This window comes from Somniosus microcephalus, chromosome 6, assembly GCF_052327205.1.
Source record: "Somniosus microcephalus isolate GS21.2 chromosome 6, FLI_Smic_1.0, whole genome shotgun sequence".
Lineage (NCBI taxonomy): Eukaryota > Metazoa > Chordata > Chondrichthyes > Squaliformes > Somniosidae > Somniosus > Somniosus microcephalus.
The window spans coordinates 225,009,775-225,034,405 of NC_140992.1; the positions used below are offsets into that span (position 1 = coordinate 225,009,775).

General features: G+C 50.7%; 1 protein-coding gene across 1 annotated transcript in view; it reads right to left on the bottom strand.

Moving 5' to 3' along the window:
• Nucleotides 1-19,832, bottom strand: part of LOC147116489 (uncharacterized) — a 105,717-nt gene extending 85,885 nt beyond the window's left edge. Inside the window, exon 1 of the mRNA XM_085991493.1 lies at nucleotides 19,587-19,832. The gene's annotated coding sequence lies outside the window, so the exon portion shown is untranslated. The remainder of the gene's footprint in view (nucleotides 1-19,586) is intronic.
• Between the last annotated feature and the right edge of the window lie 4,799 nt (nucleotides 19,833-24,631).

Consider the following 24,631-nt stretch of genomic DNA (forward strand, 5'->3'; position numbering starts at 1 on the left):
GAGTCCGAGTCTCCCACGGTGGCTGAGTTAGTCAGTGGGGGTAGTTCTCCAAACTGCCACTACTCAGCTTCTTGCAGCTGTCGGGAGTCGGAACACCTCAAAACCCCTATAACAGGAGTCTGACTCTCCCGCGCTGCCGGTAGTCTCTTCTGATCCGCCATTTTACAGGAGTACTGTGTGTCTCCCACGCTGCTGGTAGTCATTGCATTGCATTCTGGAAATCCCAAAAGTTGGTCCAAGCAAAAGGAAGAGAGTGGTGTTAACTTTAAAACAGAAAATCGACATATGCCAATGACTAGAAAGGGGAGAGAAGCATATCAACATTATGAATGAATTCAAAATCGGTTCGTCAACAATCTACGACATCAAATCGCAGAAGGATAAGCTGCTCAAGTTTTATTCAAGCTCGGAGACATCTAAGAGTGTAGAGAAACGGCGTACACTTCGTAAGCCTAAGCTGGAAGAGCTTGATACCGTGCTTTATGAGTGGTTTTCCCTTAAGCGTTCAGAGGGTGTTCCAATTTCTGGACCCATGCTAATCGAGAAAGCGAAGGATTTCTACGTAAAAATGGAGCTCACTGACAAGTGTGCTTTCTCCGAGGGATGGCTAACGTGCTTCAAGTTACGGCACGGGATACGACGACTCGCTATTTCCGGGGAGAAGAAATCAGCTGATCACGACGCCGCAGAAGAATACTGCGATTATTTCAATCGGATTGTGCAGCAACATGATTTGTCGCCAGCACAGCTATACAATGCCGATGAAACTGGCTTATTTTGGAGGTTTTTGCCAGAATCAACGCGTGCTGGGGCTAGTGAGGCTAATGTTTCAGGTTACAAGAAAAATAAAGATTGTGTAACCGTGCTAACATGTGCGAACGCTGTTGGATCACACCGGGTTAAACTTCTCATCATTGGGAAGTATAAAAATCCCCGTGCATTTAAAAATGTGAGGCACTTACCTGTTGAGTACAAAGCTCAAAGAAATGCTTGGATGGATAAGGAAATTGTTTCGAATTGGTTCCATCATATTTTTGTTCCACCTGTGAGGGAACATTTCCGTAGAATAGGGAAACCTGAAGATAGCAAATGCATTTTATTGCTTGATAATTGTAGAGCCCATCCGCATGAATCCGAGTTGGTTTCGGGAAATATTTTCACCATTTATTTGCCACCAAATGTAACTTCTCTCATACAACCCATGGACCAGGATGTTATCCAAAATCTCAAGTGTCATTACAAGAAAGACTTCCTACGTAAACTGATAAGCCAAGATGGCAATATTCACGCATTTCAGAAGGAATACAATCTTAAAGATGCCATCTTTAATGCTGCATGTTCCTGGAACTTGGTGAAAGGTCACACTTTGAGACAAGTCTGGCGCAAATTGTGGCCTTCTGTAATGTTTGCTGAAGGTTCTTCTTCAGAGGAGGAATTTCATGGGTTCAATGTTCGTCCCAAGAGGAGTACAATAATGGAAATGGCTGGCATGGTGAAAAATGTAGGCCCAGCAAACCCTCTACGTCACCTCAGTGAAAGTGATATTGAGCAATGGGTTGATGCAGTTAGAGAAGTTGCTGTTGTGCATATGCTAAGTGATGTTGAAATAATTGAGACTGTTTTGAATCCAAAGAAAGAAAAGGAAAGTGAGATGGAAAATGAAGAGGATGAGATTTCTGAAGAGAAGAAGATTTCTTGGGCTAAAGCTGCAGAAGGATTTGCTTTATTCCTCAAATTTGCTGAAAGGCATCCTTGCTACTCTGCCCAAGAAGTTATGCACCTCCATATTCTGCATTCCACCTTTCTACAAAAAAGGCAAGAGTCCACTAAGCAAGCAGACATCCGGGACATGTTTAAGAAAGCTTCCAAAAGAGTTGAAGCAGTGGAAGTGCCTGAAGAATCTGTTGAAGTGCATGATCCTGATGACCCAGCTGGCATGGATATTCCTGATGAACCAGCTGACTTGGAATAAGTGTATAGTCAACAACAGTACTTTATACTGTACTGTAAAGTCGTTTATAAGTTTTGTTTTACTGTTAAGTAATTAAAGAGTTATGGAGTACCCTCAACTGGCAGTACTGTACTTAATCAAGCATCTTCCACCATCCATTTAACACAACATTCTGTAGGTGAGTACCCAATTACTGCATACTGCACATTTCTTGATTTTTTTATTTTTCTTTGTAAAAAATAGCCTTGGTAGATAACCCTCTCCATCATCCGGAATTTTTGATCAACCGGCAACACGTCGGTGCCGGATACCAAAGAGTTTCCTGTAATATGTGTCAGAAACAGCTATGAATTGACACGTGGTTAACGAAAGGCAGTCTGAGAAATATTGAAGAGTAAAGATATGTCCCTTTATAACATTTAGAATTATGGGATAGAATTTACTTTTGCATTAAGTAACCTTGATGAGCACAAGACAATGTTTGTGTCCCTTTCTGTCCTTAATTTCCGCAGTACACTTGCTCAAGGGTAGGAGGTAATGAGAGACAGGTTATGTTAATGAATAAGCATTGGGAAAAACTAAGAATCAGTTTAAGAATCTGGGAGTGTAAGTGGTGCTGGAGAATACATATAACAGGTCTACAAGGCCACAGGCGTAAGTCTAGCATGCAATTCACATGAAACTTAGTAAAAATGAGTCTTAAATGAAGATTCTGTATGTCTGAGATTGATTGCTATAATATTTAATTGGTGTACTATTTCAGGAAGTATTAGATCAATGCAAATAAAAGGTCAGGTTGGAATTCTGACTCCGAAGCTGTCGCAATTATTTTTTTAATTGTACTTATTGGATGAGTGATAATGTAATCATTGGGTACAACAGTTAAAGTAACATCAAAGAGGAAGCAATAAATATGACATAATTAGTAGCAAGAGGCCTTTTGTGACATTATCATAACACAGAATGACCTTGCGTATGATTATCCTCTATTACTGTACTTCGGAACTAAAGCATTCTCATTATTGTGCCACATTTGAACATGCAAAGATAATTGTTAATATTAAAAAAAAATTGGCCTGATTTTACATCTTAAATAATAGCCACATTTTCAGTAATGTTAAACAAAATTGGTTTAAAGTTGTTACCTGTGATTATATATAGATTGTCACAACATCTTGTTAAATCTTTGTCTACATAATCAATACACTCAATAATATAGCAGCTAAGATATTCAAATATTTGCCTGAAAAATATTGCCAGAAAGCATAGCTTGTAGTCAATTGTTTTTGGATTTGAAATGTCTGCAGCAATGCATTGAGCTCATGTAGGTTCCCAAGCATAGCAATTGAGAAGACACAAGATAATAGGCTCTTGCTCCCAGCATGCTGTTGTATAGACATCAGAATAAGGTAAAACGTGAACTCTTCAACTTTTTCCTGATGCAACTTTGAAAGCAAATATGTGTATATTATACAGTAACTGAGCTCCTGCAACTACAGTCAACACCTACTGTTAGAGAAATGCATTGAGGAGAAAACCAATGAGTACACAGAAGGACACAGGTGGGAACAATTTGGAGCAGGCCTCCATATTTTGTTATTTGTAGTAAATCGTTACACCAGCAGCACTTTTTAAAATTTACGTTTGTACTCTGGACTCAGAAACAACCATTGTTCCTATAAATTAATGCAAGTTCTGTAAGGACTATACTATTACTCAATTTGGAGGGCGGATCTGGGTAAAAGTGCTGAAATTAAATGTATGTAAATACTAAGGGGGAGAAATTCGGTATCACCCCATTTGGGGTGCTAAATTTTGAAAGCTGGAAAAATTAGCGCCAGGCGCTAATGATTCTCAGCTTTCTCTAACTTGGGTGTTAGTGCTCCAGGAAGGAAGTGGAGTGCTAAATCAAGCACTACCGCTTCCTTCCTGGAGCGCTAAACCACGCAGGAGGGGCGGTAGAGGTGCAGTAATGTCCCATGCAGCACTGCCGGGATCCGAGGCTCCTTCCCTCCCTTAAAGGGAAGGGCCATCGCTGCAGGCTCTGCATTTCAACGATGTCCCTCGTTGCCGACGGCAGCCGGGATCCATGACGATCAGCCCCAAGCACTCTAACAGAGTGCAGGGCTGCTCAATCGCGGCAGTTAAAAATTTTCAAACGGCAACCTAAGGGTTGAAACAAATTTTGTCTGCAGACCAGCAGCCTTACCTTTAGTTACCACTCCCGAAGCGCCCGGCCTCCCGAACAACGCCTCCTGCAGCTGTCGGTGTTGTCGCCCGGCAATGCTGCAGGGGACGGAACTGAATTTTGAGTCCGGAGCGCTGTGTAACCAGATGACGTCACGATCTCCGGGCGCCGGAAACCTCCAGGTGAATTTTGCCGGCGGTCGTCCTCTTGCCGTGCCCGGGCGGTCAGTCGTTAGAGCCCCGTTAGAGCCCCCCCGGAGGCGCTAACTGGAGGCAAATTTCTAGCCCTACGTATTGTTTGGTAACCAAGGAAAGTTTAATCTTTTCTTAAGTGTTATATATTTCTTGGTTATTAGAAATCCATATTCTAACCAGGTGGACAGTAAAGCTGTTGCCCTTTATTACACGCAGATATATTTTAATATAAATGTGGTTTGTGAAGAGAACATTATATTAGGCGACAAGCTGATCCTCCTTGGAGACTTTAATGCCAGAGTTGGAAAGGACACTGACCTCTGGGGAGGTGTGATCGGCAGAGAGGGGGTAGGGAAAGCCAACTCCAATGAAGTGATTCTGTCGAAGTGCTTAGAACATGGCATTGTCATAACCAACACCTTGTTCCATCAGAGAGACAAGTACAGGGCTTCATGGCAGCACCCTCGCTCCAAGCATGAGTACCTGCTGGACTACGTCATTGTCCGAGCGAGGGACTGCAAGGATGTCCGCATCACCCGCGCTATAACAGGAGCTGACAACTGCTGGACAGACCACCGCCTAATCCGCTCTGTCATCTCCATCAATGTAGCCCCAAAACAGCGGCGGCAACAGAAACAATGCCGCAGGAAAATTAACGCTGGAGCACTCAAAGACCCCGCTAAGAAAACCCTATTCCGCCTGCGCCTCACAAACAACCTGACGACTCCCAGTGATGCAGAGACACAGAGTGCCCACAGCGCCTGGTCTGCACTCAAGGCTTCCATAATCAGCACCTGTGAAGAGACGCTCGGTCACTCGACCAGGAAACACCAAGACTGGTTGGACGAGAACGACCAGGCGATCCAGGAGCTAATAAGCCGCAAGCGCAAGGCATTCCTGATCTGGAAACAGCAACAGAACTCGAGAGCAAGAAAGCAGCTCTACAGACGCCTGAAGGCCGAGGTCCAACAAAAAACTCGCGACCTAAAGAACAGATGGTGGGTGGAGAAAGCGCAGGAGATCCAGCAGCTAGCCGACAACCACGTAGTGCGTGGATTCTTTAGCACAGTCAAGACCATCTACGGCCCAAGCACCCAAGGCCCTACCCCACTGCGGGCCAAGAACGGAGAGGTACTCATCAAGGACAGAGAGGCAGTCAGTGCCCGCTGGAAGGAGCACTTCGAAGATCTCCTTAACCGCGACTCTGTCTTCGACGCGAGTGTCCTCAATTCCATCCCGCAGCAGGCTACCTGCCACCATCTCAGCACAACCCCAGTCCGGCATGAGGTTGAAATGGTCATCCGACAACTGAAGAACAACAAGGCCTCAGGAGCAGATGGAATCCCCACCGAGGCAGAAAGCATGGCGGAGAAGCACTACTGGCGCGAATTCATGAACTAATTTCTCTTATCTGGAAGGAGGAGAGCATGCCAGGGGATCTCAGAGATGCCGTAATTGTGACCATCTTCAAGAAAGGTGACAAGTCCAATTGCGGTAATTACAGAGGAGTTTCCCTGCTGTCTGCCACAGGAAAAGTCATCGCAAGAATCCTCCTCAATCGCCTTCTCCCAGTGGCCAAAGAGCTCCTTCCAGAGTCGCAATGCGGATTCCGCCCACTAAGGGGCACAATGGACATGATCTTCACCGCACGACAATTACAAGAGAAATGCAGGAAACAGCACCAACCGCTGTACATGGCCTTCTTTGATCTCACAAAGGCCTTCAACACTGTCAACCATGAGGGATTATGGAGTGTCCTCCTCAAATTCGTCTGCCCTCAAAAGTTTGTCACTATCCTCCGCCTGCTTCACGATGACATGCAAGGCGTGATCCTGATCAACGGTTCCACCACAGACCCAATTAACGTACGAACCGGGGTCAAACAAGGCTGTGTCATTGCACCAATGCTCTTCTCGATCTTCCTTGCTGCAATGCTCCATCTCACCCTCAGTAAGCTCCCCGCTGGAGTGGAGCTAATTTACAGAACAAACGGGAAACTGTTCAACCTCCGTCGCCTCCAGTCCAGATCCAAGGTCGTTCCATCCTCTGTCGTCGAATTACAGTATGCAGACGCCGCTTGCGTCTGCACTCACTCGGAGGTCGAACTCCAAACCATCGTCAACACCTTTACCGAAGCGTACGAGAGCATGGGCCTTACACTAAACATCCGTAAGACAAAGGTCCTCTACCAACCTGCCCCCACCACACAGTACTGCCCCCCGATTATCAAAATCCACGACAAGGCTTTGGACAACGTGGACCACTTTCCATACCTTTGGAGCCTACTGTCAACAAGGGCAGATGTCGACGACGAAGTCCAGCACCGCCTTCAGTGTGCCAGTGCAGTCTTCGGTCGCCTGAGGAAGAGAGTGTTTGAAGACCAGGACCTCAAACCCGGCACTAAGCTCATGGTCTACAGAGCAGCAGTGATACCCGCCCTACTGTATGCCTCAGAGACATGGATCATGTACAGCAGGCACCTCAAAGTACTGGAGAGGTACCACCAACGCTGCCTCCGCAAGATCCTGCAAATCCATTGGCAGGATAGGCGCACCAATGTCGGTGTTCTTGCTCAGGCCAACATCCCCAGCATCGAAGCTTTGACCACGCTCGATCAGCTCCGATGGGCGGGTCACATTGTCCGCATGCCCGATACGAGACTTCCAAAACAAGCGCACTACTCGGAGCTCTGGCACGGCAAGAGAGCCCCAGGTGGGCAGAGGAAACGCTTCAAGGACACCCTCAAAGCCTCCTTGAAAAAGTGTAGCATCCCCACCGACACCTGGGAATCCCTGGCCCAAGACCGCACAAAGTGGAGGAGAAGCATCCGGGAAGGCGCCGAACACCTCGAGTCTCTTCGCCAGGAGCAAGCGGAAGCCAAGCGCTGGCAGCGCAAGGAGCATACGTCAACCCAAGCACCCCACCCACCCGCCCCTTCAACCACCGTCTGCCCCACCTGTGACAGAGACTGTAGGTCCCGCATTGGACTCATCAGTCACCTGAGAACTCATTTTTAATGTGGAAGCAAGTCACCTTCGGTTCCGAGGGACTGCCTAAGAAGAAGGAAGATTGTTATTTATCTTCCTGCAGTAAGTAAGGAAAACACTATTTATTTTCCCGGAACCAATTGCAAAACAGTGAGGCTGGGAACTTCTTCAGAGCTGCTCCCACTCCACTGACATAACTTCGCTGGAATTGCAGCAGAAACGTGCGTAAGCGGTGCTTGCGCTGCAGTTCTGATGAAGTTATGGTGATGGAGCCATGCTGTCACTTGCGCACAGCCACACAGGTGCTGTCTCTCTCGTGCTCTTGCGGGCGCTCTCTGGCTCTGTCTCTCTCACACACGCACTCAGTAGTAACAACAGATATTGCAAGTTGCCTGAAATTTACAAACAGTTTACTTAATTCTAACTGACCTCAGCTAGAATTTACAAGCAGTCACAATCACCTGAATGTTCACACAGAGTACTTGGGACATAGCCTTAAAGGGACAGACCAGGTTAGCAAGTCAACATTAACAGACCCCAGACTATGGGGGTGATTTTCATTCAGAAGTCGGGAAGGAGGCGGGACTACAACTTTCGGGGTTGTAGTCCCGCCTCCATCGAGATGCGGCCAATCCACGCGATTTTATCTTGATTGACCTTGTTGAGCCCGCCCAGCGGGCTCAGCAGGCCAATTGAGGGCCACCTGGCAACAGGTGATGTCACAGACTGAAATTTCATCTGTCAAGATGTTTTGACAGATGAAATATCAGTGTTTCACAGCTGTTTGAAGCTGTCAAATACTGACAGTCTTCTAACCTGAGTCCTTCTACACAGACTCAGTTAGAAATCTCTCCTGCACAGAAAGCTGCAGGCTGTCACTTTTGACAGTTCGCAGCCATTCTGCTTTCTGTGCTGGTTAGATGATGGACTCCCGGGACCTAAAGGAAGGAAGGCTGAAAAGGTAAGTACAGGTAATTTAAACTTCTTTACACACTTTAGACACACCAAACACACTTACCTTTGCACTCATGCACCCATCACTCACCTGAACACTGACATCTCGACCCCTCCAAGTCCTTCAACCCGACGGCCCGACTCCTCTAACTTAGCGTGATTTGGAGCCATCGGGAATCCCACACTTCAAGCTTTAAAATAGGGATTAGGCTAAAAACTGCCTGTTAACTACCTGTTAACAGGCAGTTAATTGGCACTAATCCCTTCCCGCCTCGGGTAGGCGGGTCCCAGTGCGGGGCGGGTACCCGCCTCCTTTGAAACTTACATGGAGGCGGGTTGGGGGCGGGATGGTGCGGGACCCCCGAATTTGGGACTTTAACCCTCTGCATGCCTCCAATCCCGACTCCACGGGTCAATGAAAATCGACCCCTATGTGTGCACAATGCTACAGGAGATTTTTTTTTCTGATCCTATGAATATTTGACATGTGCAGAAACTGTTATCATTTTTGAATCTCCAAAATTAAGAAGTGTGCACGTGTACAATTCCTGTTTCCCCATTATATATATTCCACTTACCCAAGTCCAGAGAATTTAAGTGCTGCCTGGTAGAGCCAAGGCTTTTAGATGTGTAAGTGTGCACAGGCATACTGCTGGAACTTAACCAGTTAAAACCCTGTTGCTTACCAGCATAGCACATAGCTTCTTGCTGCTTGTCCAACTAGGACCACCCTACCTATTAGGACTGTGCCTTACTGAGCTTTTTGGATCTGAATGGAAAGAATCCTAGCAACCCTCCCCCCCCCCAACCCCCTGCAAAAGACAAGTCTATTCCTCCAGCTTCCCTTGATCAATTAGCCTGGCTCACCAAATCATCAATGCTGCTAGGAGTACTGTGGACCTGCCTGATTCAGGTACTGAATTATTAAGACTGCCACGGAGACAACTTCTATTTTGAAGCCGCTTTGACCCCAAGCACACTCAACTTACTTTCCACCCTGCCAAGGGGGATAGTAACTTGCTGGTCATTAGATAATTGACAAACGTGGTTTTTTCCAGTAGCTCTTTACAAGTGGCAAGGTCTGAAAATGTGTGAGTGCACCATCCTCCTAACCACACTTCATAGCCAATGGAACAGTGGTGCAACCAGTTGGAGTTGTGGAGCTTCACAAGCAGCTGCTTGCTTCTCTGCAACCCAATCATGGTAGCTGCTGAGCCCTGGATATATGAGTGTGTTCTCATACCTGGCCTTGATATAACGCCTTTCAGTGCCTGTCATCCCAAATCACAAGAATTTCATCTGCAACTGTGCCATAGGAGATTTGATAGTAACTTGTAAACCGTGGCTGAAGTGTGTACCATCTACAAGATGCACTGCAGCAACTTGCCAAGGCTTCTTCCACAGCACCTCCCAAACCCGCAACCTCTTCTACCTAGAAGGACAAGGGCAGCAGGCGCATGGAAACACCACCACCTCCAAGTCACACACCATCCTGACTTAGAAGTATATTGCTGATCCTTCATCGTCGCTGGGTCAAAATCCTGGAACTCTCGACCTAACAGCACTGTGGGAGTACCTTCACCACACGGACTGCAGCGGTTCAAAACATTCACTACCTCCACCACCGGCGTACTGTGGCTGCAGTGTGTACCATCTACAAGATGCACTGCAGCAACTCACCAAGGCTTCTTCGACAGCACCTCCCAAACCCATGACCTCTACCACCTAGAAGGACAAGGGCAGCAGGCGCATGGGAACACCATCACCTGCAAGTTCCCCTCCAAGTTATACACCATCCTGACTTGGAAATATGTCGCTGTTCTTTCATCGTCGCTGGGTCAAAATCCTAGAACTCACTCACTAACAGCACTGTGGGAGTACCTTCACCAGAAGGACTGCAATGGTTCAAGAAGGTGGCTCACCACCACCTTCTCAATGACAATTAGGGATGGGCAATAAATGCTGGCCTTGCCAGTGATGCCCATATCCCACAAACGAATAAAAAAAATGTTGGCTGCACATTGACTACAAAACACTGAAATATCTTTTGTATGCCTTTCATCACAAAATGCTGATTTGGGTGAAGAGACACTGTACTTTGAAGCTGAGGAGTTTTTGTAAAATCATTAAGATGCAGTATTTTGATTTTAATGACTATAATCAGGCTGCCTCAATGATGCATAATAGTGTCCAACTCTAAAAAGCAGGTCTATGTGGTACAATGTCCAAAGATCATCAGAACAGCAAGTCATATAGTCGGAAATAGATTGAGGTGACATGCACTTTGAAATTTTGCCTTGCCAGCTAATGTAGACAGCCTGGAGGATATGTTGACCTTGCTTAAAATGAGGTAGCAAACTTCCATAAATATTTGCCAGATGTGTCTTGAATTTGTTCAGTGTTGCTGCACAGTCAGAATCCTCACAATCAGACTGGCCGCTGCTGGCCCTGGCAGTGGAGCTCACAGAGCAGACAAATTGCTGAAGTTGGATGTCAAGGGAGCCGCTGATACAGTTTTGGATTGTCAATCAAAGAAATAAATAGTGGCCCAAAGAAGATAGACATGCATTTTAACGTCTGTGTTTTTGTACTGTAAATTTTCTGAGCCTCTTCTAATAACGTGCGCGGATTAGAAAATCAGGCTACTGACCACAAGCGCCACAGTTGTACACATCGGATTTTCTGATAGCCATTTTCCCTGCCAAAAATTAGGCCTGCCGAAGCTAGCTTTTTTAACCTACAGTGAGATCATTGCCCATATAAAATGCATCTGTTTGAAATGGGCCAAGCAATCTTTGGGCCTCTCTTCAGGATGGCTTATTGTTGCTTTCTTCGTAATGATTGCAAATGGATTCTTATAGTTGAGCACACCATCTTCAGGCAAATTTCAGAAAGATGTGATGCGCCTCAATAACTTCAAGGCTCAAAGTTAACTGGATAAAACAAGGCTTTTATTAACAAAGAAAGATGCCTGTGTCTTCACCTAGCATTCTGCTGTTCTGCTGCAAGACAAGCCTGGGCTTGTCTTAAGTAGGGCCAGGTATGGGCGGAGCCGACACACCCAATGGGGAGAAAGGGGGCGGTGCACTATATACAATACAAGGTAAAAACACAGGAGCAGGCAATACAAACACAGGAGCAGGCAATACAATATATGTAGTTAAATACAGAGTCTGATGAATGACATATTTCATCACATTCACCCCTTCTACAGATTTAGTCTGTCCGGGGGTGTGATAGTCCTCTGTGACCGACGTAACGGTTGCGGTGCCGCGGGTGATGGCTGGGTGTCCCAGGTGACCTCCTGGGTCTCTGCCGGGGGTGCCACCGGGGTTGTTGAAGGAGTAGGTGGTGGGGGTACCGTTGGCTGGTGTTCTTCCGGGGGTGATGAAAGAATAGTGGGTGGGTAATAGTTGTGGTTGTTGTCGTTGTTGCTGTTGTTGTTGTAGTCATTGTCGTTGTTGCTGTTGTTACGGGCTGGGGCGAGGTCTTTTATGGACACAGTGTCCTCCCGTCCGTCGGCGTGCCGGACATACGCATATTGTGGGTTGGCGTGGAGCAGGTGCACTGGCTCCACGAGAGGGTCCGTCTTGTGGCCCCTCACATGCTTCCGCAAAAGTACCGGACCTGGGGTGGAGAGCCATGACGGTATCGATACGCCTGAGGTGGATTTCTGGGGAAACACAAACATTAGCTCATGAGGCGTGGCATTAGTGGCGGTACACAATAGTGACCGTATTGAGTGGAGCACATCTGGGAGGACTTCCTGCCAGCGGGAGATAGGGAGGCCCTTGGTCCTTAGAGTTAGAGTGACTGCCCTCCATACTGTCCCGTTCTCTCGCGCCACCTGACCATTACCCCGGGGGTTGTAGCTGGTGGTACTGCTCGTGGCAATCCCCTTGGACAGCATGTACTGGCATAGCTCTTCACTCATGAAGGACGCCCCCCTATCCGTGTGGATATAGCTTGGCATACCGAACAGGCAGAACAGGCTGTTGAGGCATTTAATGACCGTGGCGCTGGTCATGTCTGGGCAAGGGAAGGCGAATGGGAAATGGGAGTATTCGTCCACAATGTTCAGGAAGTAAACATTGCGGTCGACGGACGGGAGGGGGCCCTTGAAATCTAAGCTAAGCCGCTCAAAGGGCCGTGTAGCTTTGATTAGGTGGGCTCTATCAGGGCGGTAGAACCGAGGCTTGCACTCAGCGCAAGTGCGGCAGTTCCTGGTCACAGACCGAACTTCCTCAATCGAGTAGGGTAAGTTGCGGGACTTTATGAAGTGGAACAGCCGTGTGACCCCTGGGTGGCAGAGGTCGTTGTGGAGGGTCTGTAGCCGATCCCCGGTGGCGTTGGCACACATCCCTCGTGAGAGGGCATCGGGGGATTCGTTAAGGGCCCTCGGCCGGTATATGATGTCATACTCGAAGGTGGAGAGCTCGATCCGCCACCTAAGAATCTTATCATTTTTAATCTTCCCCTTCTGTTTATTATTGAACATAAACGCTACCGACCGCTGGTCGGTAAGTAGGGTGAAGCGTTTGCCGGCTAGGTAGTGCCGCCAGTGGCGCACTGCCTGCACGATGGCTTGGGCCTCCTTTTCCACGGAGGAGTGTCTGATCTCGGGCCCCTGGAGGGTCCTTGAGAAGAAAGCTACGGGCCGCCCTGCCTGGTTGAGGGTGGCTGCCAAGGCAAAGTCAGATGCATCACTTTCCACTTGAAAGGGAGTGTTCTCGTCCACTGCCTGTAGCGTGGCCCGCTCAATATCCTGCTTAATGCTTTTGAAGGCAGCATGGGCCTCAGCAGAGAGCGGGAAAGAGGATGCTTTCAAGAGGGGGCGGGCTTTATTGGAGTAGTTAGGGACCCATTGGGCATAATACGAGAATAACCCCAGGCACCTTTTCAGGTCTTTGGGAGTGTTGGGCAGGGTCAGCTCCCGTAGGGGGCGCAATCGGTCGGGGTCTGGTCCGATTTCCCCATTCTCCACCACGCTGCCTAGTATGCAGAGGCGCGTGGTGTTGAAAACGCACTTGTCCTCGTTGTAAGTGAGGTTGAGTTTTTGTGCGGTTTTCAGAAACCTCGCGAGGTTTGAGTCGTAGTCCTGTTGGTTGTGGCCGCAGATGGTGACGTTGTCGAGATAGGGGAAGGTTGCCTGCAAGTGGTGGTCATCGACCATGCGGTCCATCTCCCTCTGAAAGACCGAGACCCCATTCGTCACCCCAAAGGGGACTCTGAGGAACTGGTAGAGGCGTCTGTTTGCCTCGAAGGCAGTGTACGAACGGTCCTCTGGTCTGATAGGGAGCTGGTGGTACGCTGACTTGAGGTCGATAGTGGAGAACACCCGGTATTGGGCAATTTGGTTCACCATCTCGGATATGCGGGGTAGCGGGTAGGCGTCTAGTTGGGTATAGATGTTGACTGTTTGACTATAGTCAATCACCATCCGCTTCTTCTCGCTACCCCTCACCACCACCACTTGGGCGCGCCACGGGCTGTTGCTGCGTTCAATAATGCGCTCCCTCAGGAGCCTGTCTACCTCGGTCACGATAAACCGCCTGTCCTCCCAGCTGTACCTCCTGCTTTTGGTCGCTATTGGCCGGCAGTTAGGGGTAAGGTTCGCGAATAGCAAAGGCGACTTTACCTTCAGGGTAGCCAGACCGCACACTGTGAGGGGCGGCTGGGACCCACCGAAATTGAGCGTGATGCTTTGGTGGTGGCACTGAAAATCCAGGCCCAAGATCACGCTCACACATAAATCCTTCATAATTAACAGTTTAAATTTATGATATACAGTGCCTTTAACGGACAATCGTACCGCGCAGTAACCTGCAATAGTCGATATCTGGGTTTTGTCGGCCATAGAGATCGTGCCCTGAGTAGGGACTATAGTTAGAGAGAGTCGTTGTACCAGACCAGGGTGAGTGAAGCTCTCCATGCTCCCGCTGTCAATTAAACATTTAACCTTGCACCCGTTTACCTCGATGTCCACCATCGATTTGGATAGTGGGTGCGGTCTGGACTGGTCCACTGTGATCGACGCCACTGTAGGGCCCTGATCGGGATAAGATGGTGGGCCACACGAGGCCGGGTAAGATGGCGTCCACGATGTCTGCTCGCGAGATGGCGGACCCCACGAGGTCGGACAAGATGGCGTCCAAGATGGCCGCTCCCACGGCGCGCACGCGGCGGTGGCGGGTTTGCCTGCGGGGTTCCCTCTGCACACCTTCCCAAAGTGCCCCTTCTTACCGCACTTACAGCAGGTGGTGCCTTTCGCCGGGCACAGGTTCCTGGTGTGCTTCGGCTGCCCGCAGAAGTAGCATTTGGGGCCCCGATGCGTCGCGGCGGTCGTAGGGCTTCTGGGGGGAGAGCAGGGCCCCGACGGTGTTGGGCTACCGGGCGGGGAAGATGTCTTCCAACATGGCGGCGCCCTTGGTGCGTACGAGGCGGCGTGGGCCGCGCGGCCTGAAGAGTAGGAGTCAGAGTTCTTCTGAGCCACATCCAGCGATCGCGCTGTGTCCACAGTCTGTATCAGATCTAGGCCCGTTTTCTCTAGCAGTCTCTGCCGGATGTAATTAGAGCTAAGGCCTGCGATAAAGGCATCCCGAATAAGCTCGTCTGTGTATACCGTGGCTTTCACGTCTTTGCATTTGCAGTCTTTGCCAAGCACTTTTAGGGTGACTAGAAAGTCCTCTAGCGACTCTCCGGGTCGCTGTGTGCAGGTAGCAAGCAGATGCCTGGCGTACACCTCGTTGGTAGGCCGCTGATAGTGGGCCTTTAGAATGTTGCAGGCATCCAGGTAGGTGGCGGCGTCTTGGATGAGTGGAAAAACCCGGTGGCTTACCCGATTCTGCAGGATCCCGAGTTTCACATCTCCGGTGGCTCTAGAGGCTGTGACGGCTTCGGAGTTGGCCATAAAAAATTCCAAGCACTGGAACCAGTGTCCAAACCGTGCCGATGCATCCGAAGCATGCGGGTCCAAATCCAAGCGTTCCGGTTTCAAAAGTTGATCCATCGCTGAAAGTTTGCTAATAAAATTGATGCGCCTCAATAACTTCAAGGCTCAAAGTTAACTGGATAAAACAAGGCTTTTATTAGCAAAGAAAGATGCCTGTGTCTTCACCTAGCATTCTGCTGTTCTGCTGCAAGACAAGCCTGGGCTTGTCTTAAGTAGGGCCAGGTATGGGCGGAGCCGACACATCCAATGGGGAGAAAGGGGGCGGTGCACTATATACAATACAAGGTAAAAACACAGGAGCAGGCAATACAAACACAGGAGCAGGCAATACAATATATGTAGTTAAATACAGAGTCTGATGAATGACATATTTCATCACAAGATGCAAGAAGAAAAGAGTAGTGATCATGGAGGACTTCAATTATCCTAATATAGACTTGGAAAATAACAGTGTTAAAGGCAAGAAGGGGAGGAATTCCTGAAATGTGTACAAGAGAACGTTCTTGATCAGTGTGCTTCCAGCCCAACAAGGAAGGAAGCAGTGTGGGTTCTAGTTTTGGGGAATGAAGTGGGACAAGTGGAGCATGTTTCAGTGGGGGAGCATTTGGGGAACAGTGATCAAAATATTATTAGGTTTGTTATGGAAAAGGACGAGGAACAATCAAATGTGAAAATATTCAACTGGAGGAGGGCTAATTTCAGTGAGTTGAAAAGGGATCTGACCCAAGTGGAATGGAATCAAAGATTGGCAGGTAAAACAGTAAATAAGGAATGGGAGGCCTTCAAAGAGGAGATAGTTTGGATACAGACTAGGCACAGTCCCACGAGGGGGGGAGGAAGGACATTCAAAGCTAGAGCTCCCTGGACTGCCATGTTGGTGCTCAACGCTCCAGCTCATGCCCTCTCTTAACCTCGCAAAGCTGAACACGTGTTCAGCAGCAGGAAGGACCCCCCCATCAGCGCTATTTAAAGGGCATTACTGGAGTGGCAGTGGTGGGATGATGAATGCAGTCATGCTGTGAGAGGACAGCAGGTTCATGTTCCATGGAGCCATTGCCACTTCCCCGGGGCAGCACCTCAGCAATCCCAGTAATCTCAATAATCATCAAAGTGATGGAAGGTGTCATCGACGGTGCTATCAAGCGGCACGTACTCATCAATAACCTGCTCACTGATGTCCAGTTTGGGTTCCGGCAGTACCACTCGGCTCCCGACCTTATTACAGCCTTGGTCCAAACATGGACAAAGAAGCTGAATTCCAGAGGTGAAGTGAGAGTGACTGCCCTTGACATCAAGGCAGCATTTGACCGACTGTGGCATCAAGGAGCCCTAGTAAGTCAATGGGAATGGGGGGGGGGCGGGGGGAACTCTCCACTGGCTTCATTCATACCTAGCACAAAGGAAGTTGGTTGTGGTGGTTGAAGGTCAATCATCACAGCCCCAGGACATCGCTGCAGGAGTTCCTCAGGGCAGTGTCCTAGGCCCAACCATCATCAGCTGCTTCATCAATGACCTTCCCTCCAACATAAGGTCAGAAATGGGGATGTTTGCTGATGACTGCACAGTGTTCAGTGCCATTCACAACTCCTCAGATAATGAGGCAGTCCATGCCCGCATGCAACAAGACCTGGACGACGTTCAGGCTCGGGCTGATAAGTGGCAGGTAACATTCACGCCACACAAGTGCCAGGCAATGACTATCCCCAACAAGCGAGAGTCTAACCACCTCCCCTTGACATTCAATGGCATTACCATTGCCGAATCCTCCACCATCAATATCCTGGGGGTCACCATTGACCAGAAGCTTAACTGGACCAGCCACATAAATACTGTGGCAACAAGAGCAGGTCAGAGGCTGGGTATTCTGTGGCGAGTGTCTCACCTTCTGACTTCCCAAAGCCTTTCCACCATCTACAAGGCACATGTCAGGAGTGTAATGGAATACTCTCCACTTGCCTGGATGAATGCAGCTCCAACAACACGCAAGAAGCTCGACAACATCCAGGACAAAACAGCCCGCTTGATTGGCACCCCATCCACCACCTTAAACATTCACTCCCTGCACCACTGGCGTACCGTGGCTGCAGTGTGTACCATCTACAAGATGCAGTGCAGCAACTTGCCAAGGCCTCTTCAGCAGCAGCTCCCAAACCCGCGACCTCTTCCACCTAGAAGGACAAGGGCAGCAGACGCATGGGAACACCACCACCTTCAAGTTCCCCTCCAAGTCACACACCATCCTGACTTAGATGTATATCGCCGATCCGGCGAGCTGGCACCTGCACTATCCTTGCCCCTTTTTCTGGCTGCAGGCCACTTGTGCCCAGTGTCTCACCACGTGCAGATCCGCCTCTAACCTATCCTCTAAATTACACGCTGTGTCAGTATCTGAGCTTGTGGCTGCAAGTGTGAAATTGAGTGACTGTGTCTTCATCATCACTGTCTTCTTGCTCTTCTACCACTGCCTGGGCAGGTTGCAGTTCTTGGGTATCTGAAATGAGAAAAGCAGAAGGGTAAGGTTGTGGTTGGAGTGTGTGTGGTGGGGGGGGGGGTGGGGTGGGGTGCAGGGAGCTAAAGTAAGAGGTGCATGCTTACACCATCTGCAGCTTGTAAGTCAGAAGAGATTGTGGGATCAGGGGGAAGTGGGTTGTGAGAAAGAGGATTAGGTATGAGGATACCGTCATCTTCGATGGTTTCAGCCCCACCGCTGGCCATGGCCTCGGCTATGGCCATTCCAATAATGGTGACCACAGTCTCCTCCATGGGGGTTAGGACATGCAGGCGTGCTTGTCCCCCACCGGGTAGCTTCTGCTGCCTCTGGTTATGCGCCACATTTTCCTGCAAGAGAGAGGGAAATGTGAGTGTCGTGCAATCTGGGTGATGTGGCTGTCATGGTTGAATAGTTTGCAGTGTGTGAAAGCTGTGAGATGTGGATGTGAGGCTTGCAACAGTGCTAAGTATGTGAGGGTGAGGTGAAGCTATGAATGTTGGGTATGACTCCTGATTGATAGAGATTGTAGGTGAGTGATGGGGGTGCGATACATTGAGCAGTGGCTGAGGCTAGTGGAGCAGTTGGTAGGATATGGCATTTGAAGATGCATTCATTGACCTTGCCCACTCATTTGAGGTCATTGAACTTCTTGTGGCACTGCACCCAGGTCCTCGGGGCTTGACTCCTGGCATTGATCTCCACAGCTACCTGCTCCTACTGCCTTCTGAGTGTGTGTCTGGAGGACCTCTTGGTCCCCCGTGGATCCTGCTTTCCACCTCCTCCGCCAAAGCCTTCAGTGCAGCATCCAAAAACCTTGGAGCCTGCTCTCTCCCATGTTGTGTTATTATTCACTGTTTCTTAGTTCAGTTTCAGTTCCTGAACAACTTCCAGCACCTGCTCCAGCCACAATGCACCTCCCCTTTAAGAGATGCAGGCTAGCTTTGCGCATTGCAGGCTAGCTTTAACTGGTGCTAGCCTCTCCTGATTTTGGGCCCCCTACTGATGTGTGTAGCCAATTATCAGCACAGTTAACGCTGGCTGCACACTGAAATCATTGAAATGAGCAGGCAGCACAAAGTTGGCATGCTGCCTGCATTACATTGAACGGATGTGGGTTAATCACGCATCGTAATCTCCACGCCCGTTTTCGGGCGCTATCAAATTTGACCCCCAAAGTGTTTAAAATGGAACAGAAAAAGGAGGCTTATGATAGATGTCAGACTCATAATAAAGTAGAGAACCAAGCTGAACACAGAAAGTAGAGAGGAGAACTAAAAAAGGAAATAAGAGGGGCAAAGAGAGTGTATGAGAATAGATTAGTGGGTAACATAAAAAGGAACTTTTATATACATACATCTATATATATAAATTGGTCGGTGTGTCTGTCTGTCATTCTGTCTGTCATTCTGTCATTCTGTCATCGCGTGTGCGTCTGGCGAGCTATGCGCTCGAAAGTTACAGGGCGTACCTACGCGCGCGTTACCTCCAAAGAAAGCTTACGCTTCCGAGACGGTTTTAAGCGTATTTACGTTTCGGCCGGGCTAAAATCCTGCCCGCGGTATCCCAAAAACCTTCAACGTTCCGCTCATTAGCATCTCATTATCCGCTCATTGGCGACAGAGTGACCTCGAGCTCGACCAATCGTACGCCGGGTTGCTGGCGTGTGCCGCCAGGCCAATCGGTGCGCGTGTGGCCGGGCCTTATCCTTCTGAACCGAGGTGAGTCACCGCCATCTTGACTCCAAACTTTTCCTTTCTTTTTCCCGCTTTCTGCGTCTTAAAAAAAAACGTTGCTTTTAAAACACATATTGTTTTTTAAAAAAATGATTTAGAAAGTGATTAACTTATCTAATCTCATTAATTTTCCTACCTTTCCCCGTTTTTCCAGGTAGGCCTAGAAGCCTCGGCGTCTCCTCCGCACCCACGCCCGAGCTAGGCACCTCCCGGCCCCACTCAAAGGCTGGAGGGCCGAGCCTCAGCCCAGCGCCGCTAGGGTGCGCGCGCAGCAGGAGCTGAGAGGCGGCATCTCTCTCTGGGTCGGCCGGGGAGCGGGGCTTGCTGAGCGTCAAGCGTTACCCTGGCAACCCCGGCCGGCCGTCTCGCACAGCCGCAATCGGCGGTCTTCACCTCGGGCCGGGGGGTCGCGACCCTCGGGGGGGGGGGGGGCGCGACCCGCGGGGGGGGGGGGGCGCGACCCTCGGGGGGGGGCCGCGACCCTCGGGGGGGGGGGCGCGCGCGCAGCAGCAGCAGCTGAGACGCGGCGTCTCTCTCTTTCTGGCTCAGCCCGGGAGCGGGGCTTGCTCAGCGTCACGGTTACCCTGGCAACCCGGCCCGCCAGCCGAGCCAGAGACGCCGCGCCTCAGCTCCTGCTGCGCGCGCAATCGGCGGTCTTCACCTGGGGGGGGTGGCCGCGACCCTCGGGGGGGGGGGGGGGGGCGCGACCCTCGGGGGGGGGGGCCGCGACCCTCGGGGGGTGGGCCGCGCGCGCAGCAGCAGCAGCTGAGACGCGGCGTCTCTCTCTCTCTGGCTCAGCCCGGGAGCGGGGCTTGCTCAGCGTCACGGTTACCCTGGCAACCCGGCCCGCCAGCCGAGCCAGAGACGCCGCGCCTCAGCTCCTGCTGCGCGCGCAATCGGCGGTCTTCACCTTGGGGGAGTGGCCGCGACCCTCGGGGGGGGGGGTGGGCGCGACCCTCGGGGACGGGGACGGGGGGGCGCGACCCTCGGGGGGGGGCGCGACCCTCGGGGGGGCCGCGACCCTCGGGGGGGCCCCGTCCTCCCTCCCCCCTCCCTTCCCCCCCTTTCCCCCCTCCCCCTCCCTTCCCACCTCCCTTCCCCCCCGCCCTCCCTCCCCTCCCCTCCCCAGTCCCCCCTCCCCTCCCCCCCTCCCCTCCCCTCCCCCTCCCCTCCCCGTCCCCCTCCCCTCCCCCCTCTTCCCCCCAGTCGCTCTCTCTCTTCCCCCCAGTCGCTCTCTCTCTCTCTCTTCTCCACCCCCCAGTCGCTCTCTCTCTCTCTCTTCCAACAACAACATGCCCTCGAAAAAGCCTCGGCACCGCCGGGCACTTCAGCTAGTATAAATAGTAAAAGCATAGTCAAAGGAAGGGTGGGGCTGGTTAGTGATCAAAAATGAAATCTTCTTGCGGAGGTAGAGGGCATGGCTGAGGTAATAAATAAGTACTTTACATCTGTCTTCACTAAAGAAGAGGATGCTGCTAATGTCACAGTAAAGGAGGAGGTAGTAGAGAAATTGGATAGGATAACAACAACAACTTGTATTTATATAGAGCCTTTTACGTAGTAAAACATCCCAAGTTGCTTCACAGGAGCATTATAAGACAGAACATTTGACACCGAGCCACATAAGGAGAAATTAGGACAGATGACCAAAAGCTTGGTCAAACAGGTAGGTTTTAAGGAGCATCTTAAAGGAGGAAAGAGAGGTAGCGAGGTGGAAAGGTTTAGGCAAGGAATTCCAGAGCTTAGGGCCTAGGCCACAGAAGGCACGGCCTCCAATGGTTGAGCGATTATAATCAGGGATGCTCAAGAGGGCAAAATTAGAGGAGCTCTGATATCTCAGGGGGGTTGTGGGGCTGGAGGAGATTAGAGAGATAGGGAGGGGTGAGACCATGGAGGGATTTGAAAACAAGGATGAGAATTTTGAAATCAAGGCGTTGCTTAACCAGGAGCCAATGTAGGTCAGCGAGCACAGGGGTGATGGGTGAATGGGACTTGGTGCGAGTTAGGACAAGGGCAGCTGAGTTTTGGATGACCTCAAGTTTACGTAGGGTAGAACGTGGGAGGCCAGCTAGCAGTGCATTGGAATAGTCAAGTCTAGAGGTAACAAAGGCATGGATGAGGGTTTCAGCAGCGGATAAGCTGAGGCAAGGGCGGAGATGGGTGAGGTTATGGAGGTGGAAATAGGCGGTCTTAGTTATGCTGCGAATATGTGGTCGGAAGCTCATTTCAGGGTCAAATATGACACCAAGGTTGCTGTAAAGTCTGTGTGTTCTAGTTGTAATTAATAACACACAGGCTACAAGCTTAAAGTTCAACAGGTCTTTACTGGTTGGAGGTCAGGACGATCTGCAATACATCTTACTACACAGTGCTTATATACCGGTGGTCACCACCGGTATTACGTATACAGCAGCCAGAGAAAGTAGTACATCTCTTAAGGTGGAACAGGCTTAAGTTCTCTTAAGGTGGAACAGGTTACATACACCACAATCCTCCCTTTTTAGCTTAATAGTCATATCCCCATTTAACATAACATCATAACATATATACATATTGTGGTAAACCACTTTTATCGTTACACTATAGTTATCACTGTTGTATTGTTATCACCGTTATCACTGTTGTATCACGATACGAGGTCGCCTCTTGTCGCGCTGTTATACCTGGGCTGACCACCTCCGACTCCGCCCATGGCTCCACCTACCTGCCCAGGTATAAAGGTAGTCGACTGGCTGGTATTCCTCCTTGTTGGACCCGATCACCCACGAGGGTGGGCTCTGTTATTTAGTCAATAAAAACCTTTAGTTACGTTCCTAACTCGTCGCTTTTTATTGGACGAATTGATAGGTATATCAATTTTATTGACTAAATTTTAAAGATGTCTACTACTGACCAGCCAGGAGCCCTCCCAGAAGCACAGCCACAGCAGCTTTCAGACACCGGGCTACACCAGCCACACCAGCCGGCTTGGCTGCAAGCCCTCAAACCACCGTACCTGGATCTAAACCCACAGGCAGCAAACTCAGCCCTCAACTTCAAACACTGGCTGGACTGCTTCGAATCCTACCTGGAAGAATCCGGCGCCCCGCAGAGATCCAAACTAAGACTTCTGAACGCCCAAGCGAGCCCGAGAGTATACGCACTCATCCAGGATACGACTACATACGAGGCCGCTATCAACCTACTGAAACAGCAGTACCGCAGCCCGGTAAATTACATGTACACCAGGCACCTCCTAAGATCCCGCCCGCAACAGCCAGGAGAGTCTGTAGCTGAATTTTTACGGGCGCTAAGAGCACTCGGCAGGAACTGTGACTTTAAAGCGGTGACGGCTGTTGAAAATACGGAAGATAATATCCGCGATGCCTTTGTGAAAGGCCTACGGTCCGACTACTCACGGCAAAGACTGCTTGAAGCTAAAGACCTCGACCTGGACAAAGCTGAAGCCCTCGCTCTCTCCCTGGAGGTGGCCCATCAGGACCAGGAGGCGTTTTCCAGGTACTGCTCGCGACCCTGGGACTCGGGCCCGACCCCTACCGCAATACCCTTCGCAGCGCCGCCCCCGGGACCTACCTCAGCGTCGGCGTCCCGGACCCGACCGGGCCCGCCACCCCCGGTACCGGCTCCGACATCGGGCACCCGCGATCGGGCCGCCGGCTGCTTCTTTTGCGGCCAGGAGAAGCACCCGAGGTCGCGCTGCCCAGCCAGGAACTCTACCTGCTCAACCTGCAGGAAGAAAGGCCACTTCTCTAAGGCCTGCAGGAGCGGATCTTCAGAGGCCAGCAGTGCCTCATGCGAACTGTGGGGGCGGCCATCTTCTTTCACGGCAACTGAGGCCAGTATCCCCACACGTGAGTCATGGGGGCGGCCATCTTTGATCAAGGCAACCGACCCCAATAGTGCCTCATGTGAGTTATGGGGGCAGCCATCTTCTCCGCCATTTTGTCCTACCTCGTGGGAGACGCCATTTTACCCACCACGCCCGACTGCCACCGGGCCCCCGGACCCGACGACCGCCTCGCCCGCAGACGACAACGACTCGCTTACCTACACACTAGCCTCCGTCACTCTGGATCAAGCCCGCCCACACCACCTGTCCAAGTCGATGATGGACATCAAAGTAAACGGCCACGCCACGACCTGCCTGTTCGACAGCGGAAGCACGGAGAGCTTCATCCACCCAGACACGGTGAGCCACTACTCCCTCCCTGTCCTGCCAACGCGCAACCGAATCTCGATGGCATCGAGGTCCCACGCCACGGACATTAGCGGCTACTGTGCTGTGACCTTGTCGGTTAAGGGTACAGAGTATAAAAACTTTAAACTCCTCGTCCTCCCCCAGCTCTGCGCTGCCGTCCTACTAGGGCTGGACTTCCAATCCCACCTCCAAAGTGTAACCCTAGCATACGGTGGACCCCTCCCCCCACTCACAGTCGACAACCAGCGAAGGTTAAACCGCCCACCGCGTAACACCTGCAGCCTATCCACCCTCAAGGTGCCGCCACCTTCCCTGTTCGCTAACCTCACCCCCGACTGCAAACCCGTCGCTACCAAGAGCAGGCGGTACAGCGCTGGGGACAGAGCTTTCATTAGCTCTGAGGTGCAGCGTCTCCTGAAGGAGGGCATCATCGAGGGGAGCAACAGCCCCTGGCGTGCCCAGGTCGTGGTCGTTAAGACCGGCGATAAAAATCGCCTGGTCATCGACTACAGCCAGACCATAAACAGATACACCCAGCTGGACGCATACCCCCTTCCCCGCATATCTGACATGGTCAATCAGATTGCACAATACCGCGTATTCTCGACCATCGACCTTAAGTCGGCCTACCACCAACTCCCTATCCACCCCGAGGACCGCCAGTACACCGCCTTCGAGGCGAATGGGCGCCTATACCACTTCCTTAGGGTCCCCTTCGGTGTCACCAACGGGGTCTCGGTCTTCCAAAGGGAGATGGACCGGATGGTTGACCAGAACGGACTGCAGGCCACATTCCCCTACCTAGATAACGTCACCATCTGCGGCCGCGACCGGCAGGACCACGACGTGAATCTGGAGAAATTCCTCCGTACAGCCCAACGGCTGAACCTCACCTACAATAAGGAGAAATGTGTGTTTAACACCTCGCGCCTTGCCATCCTTGGCTGTGTAGTAGAGAACGGACTCATCGGCCCCGACCCCGA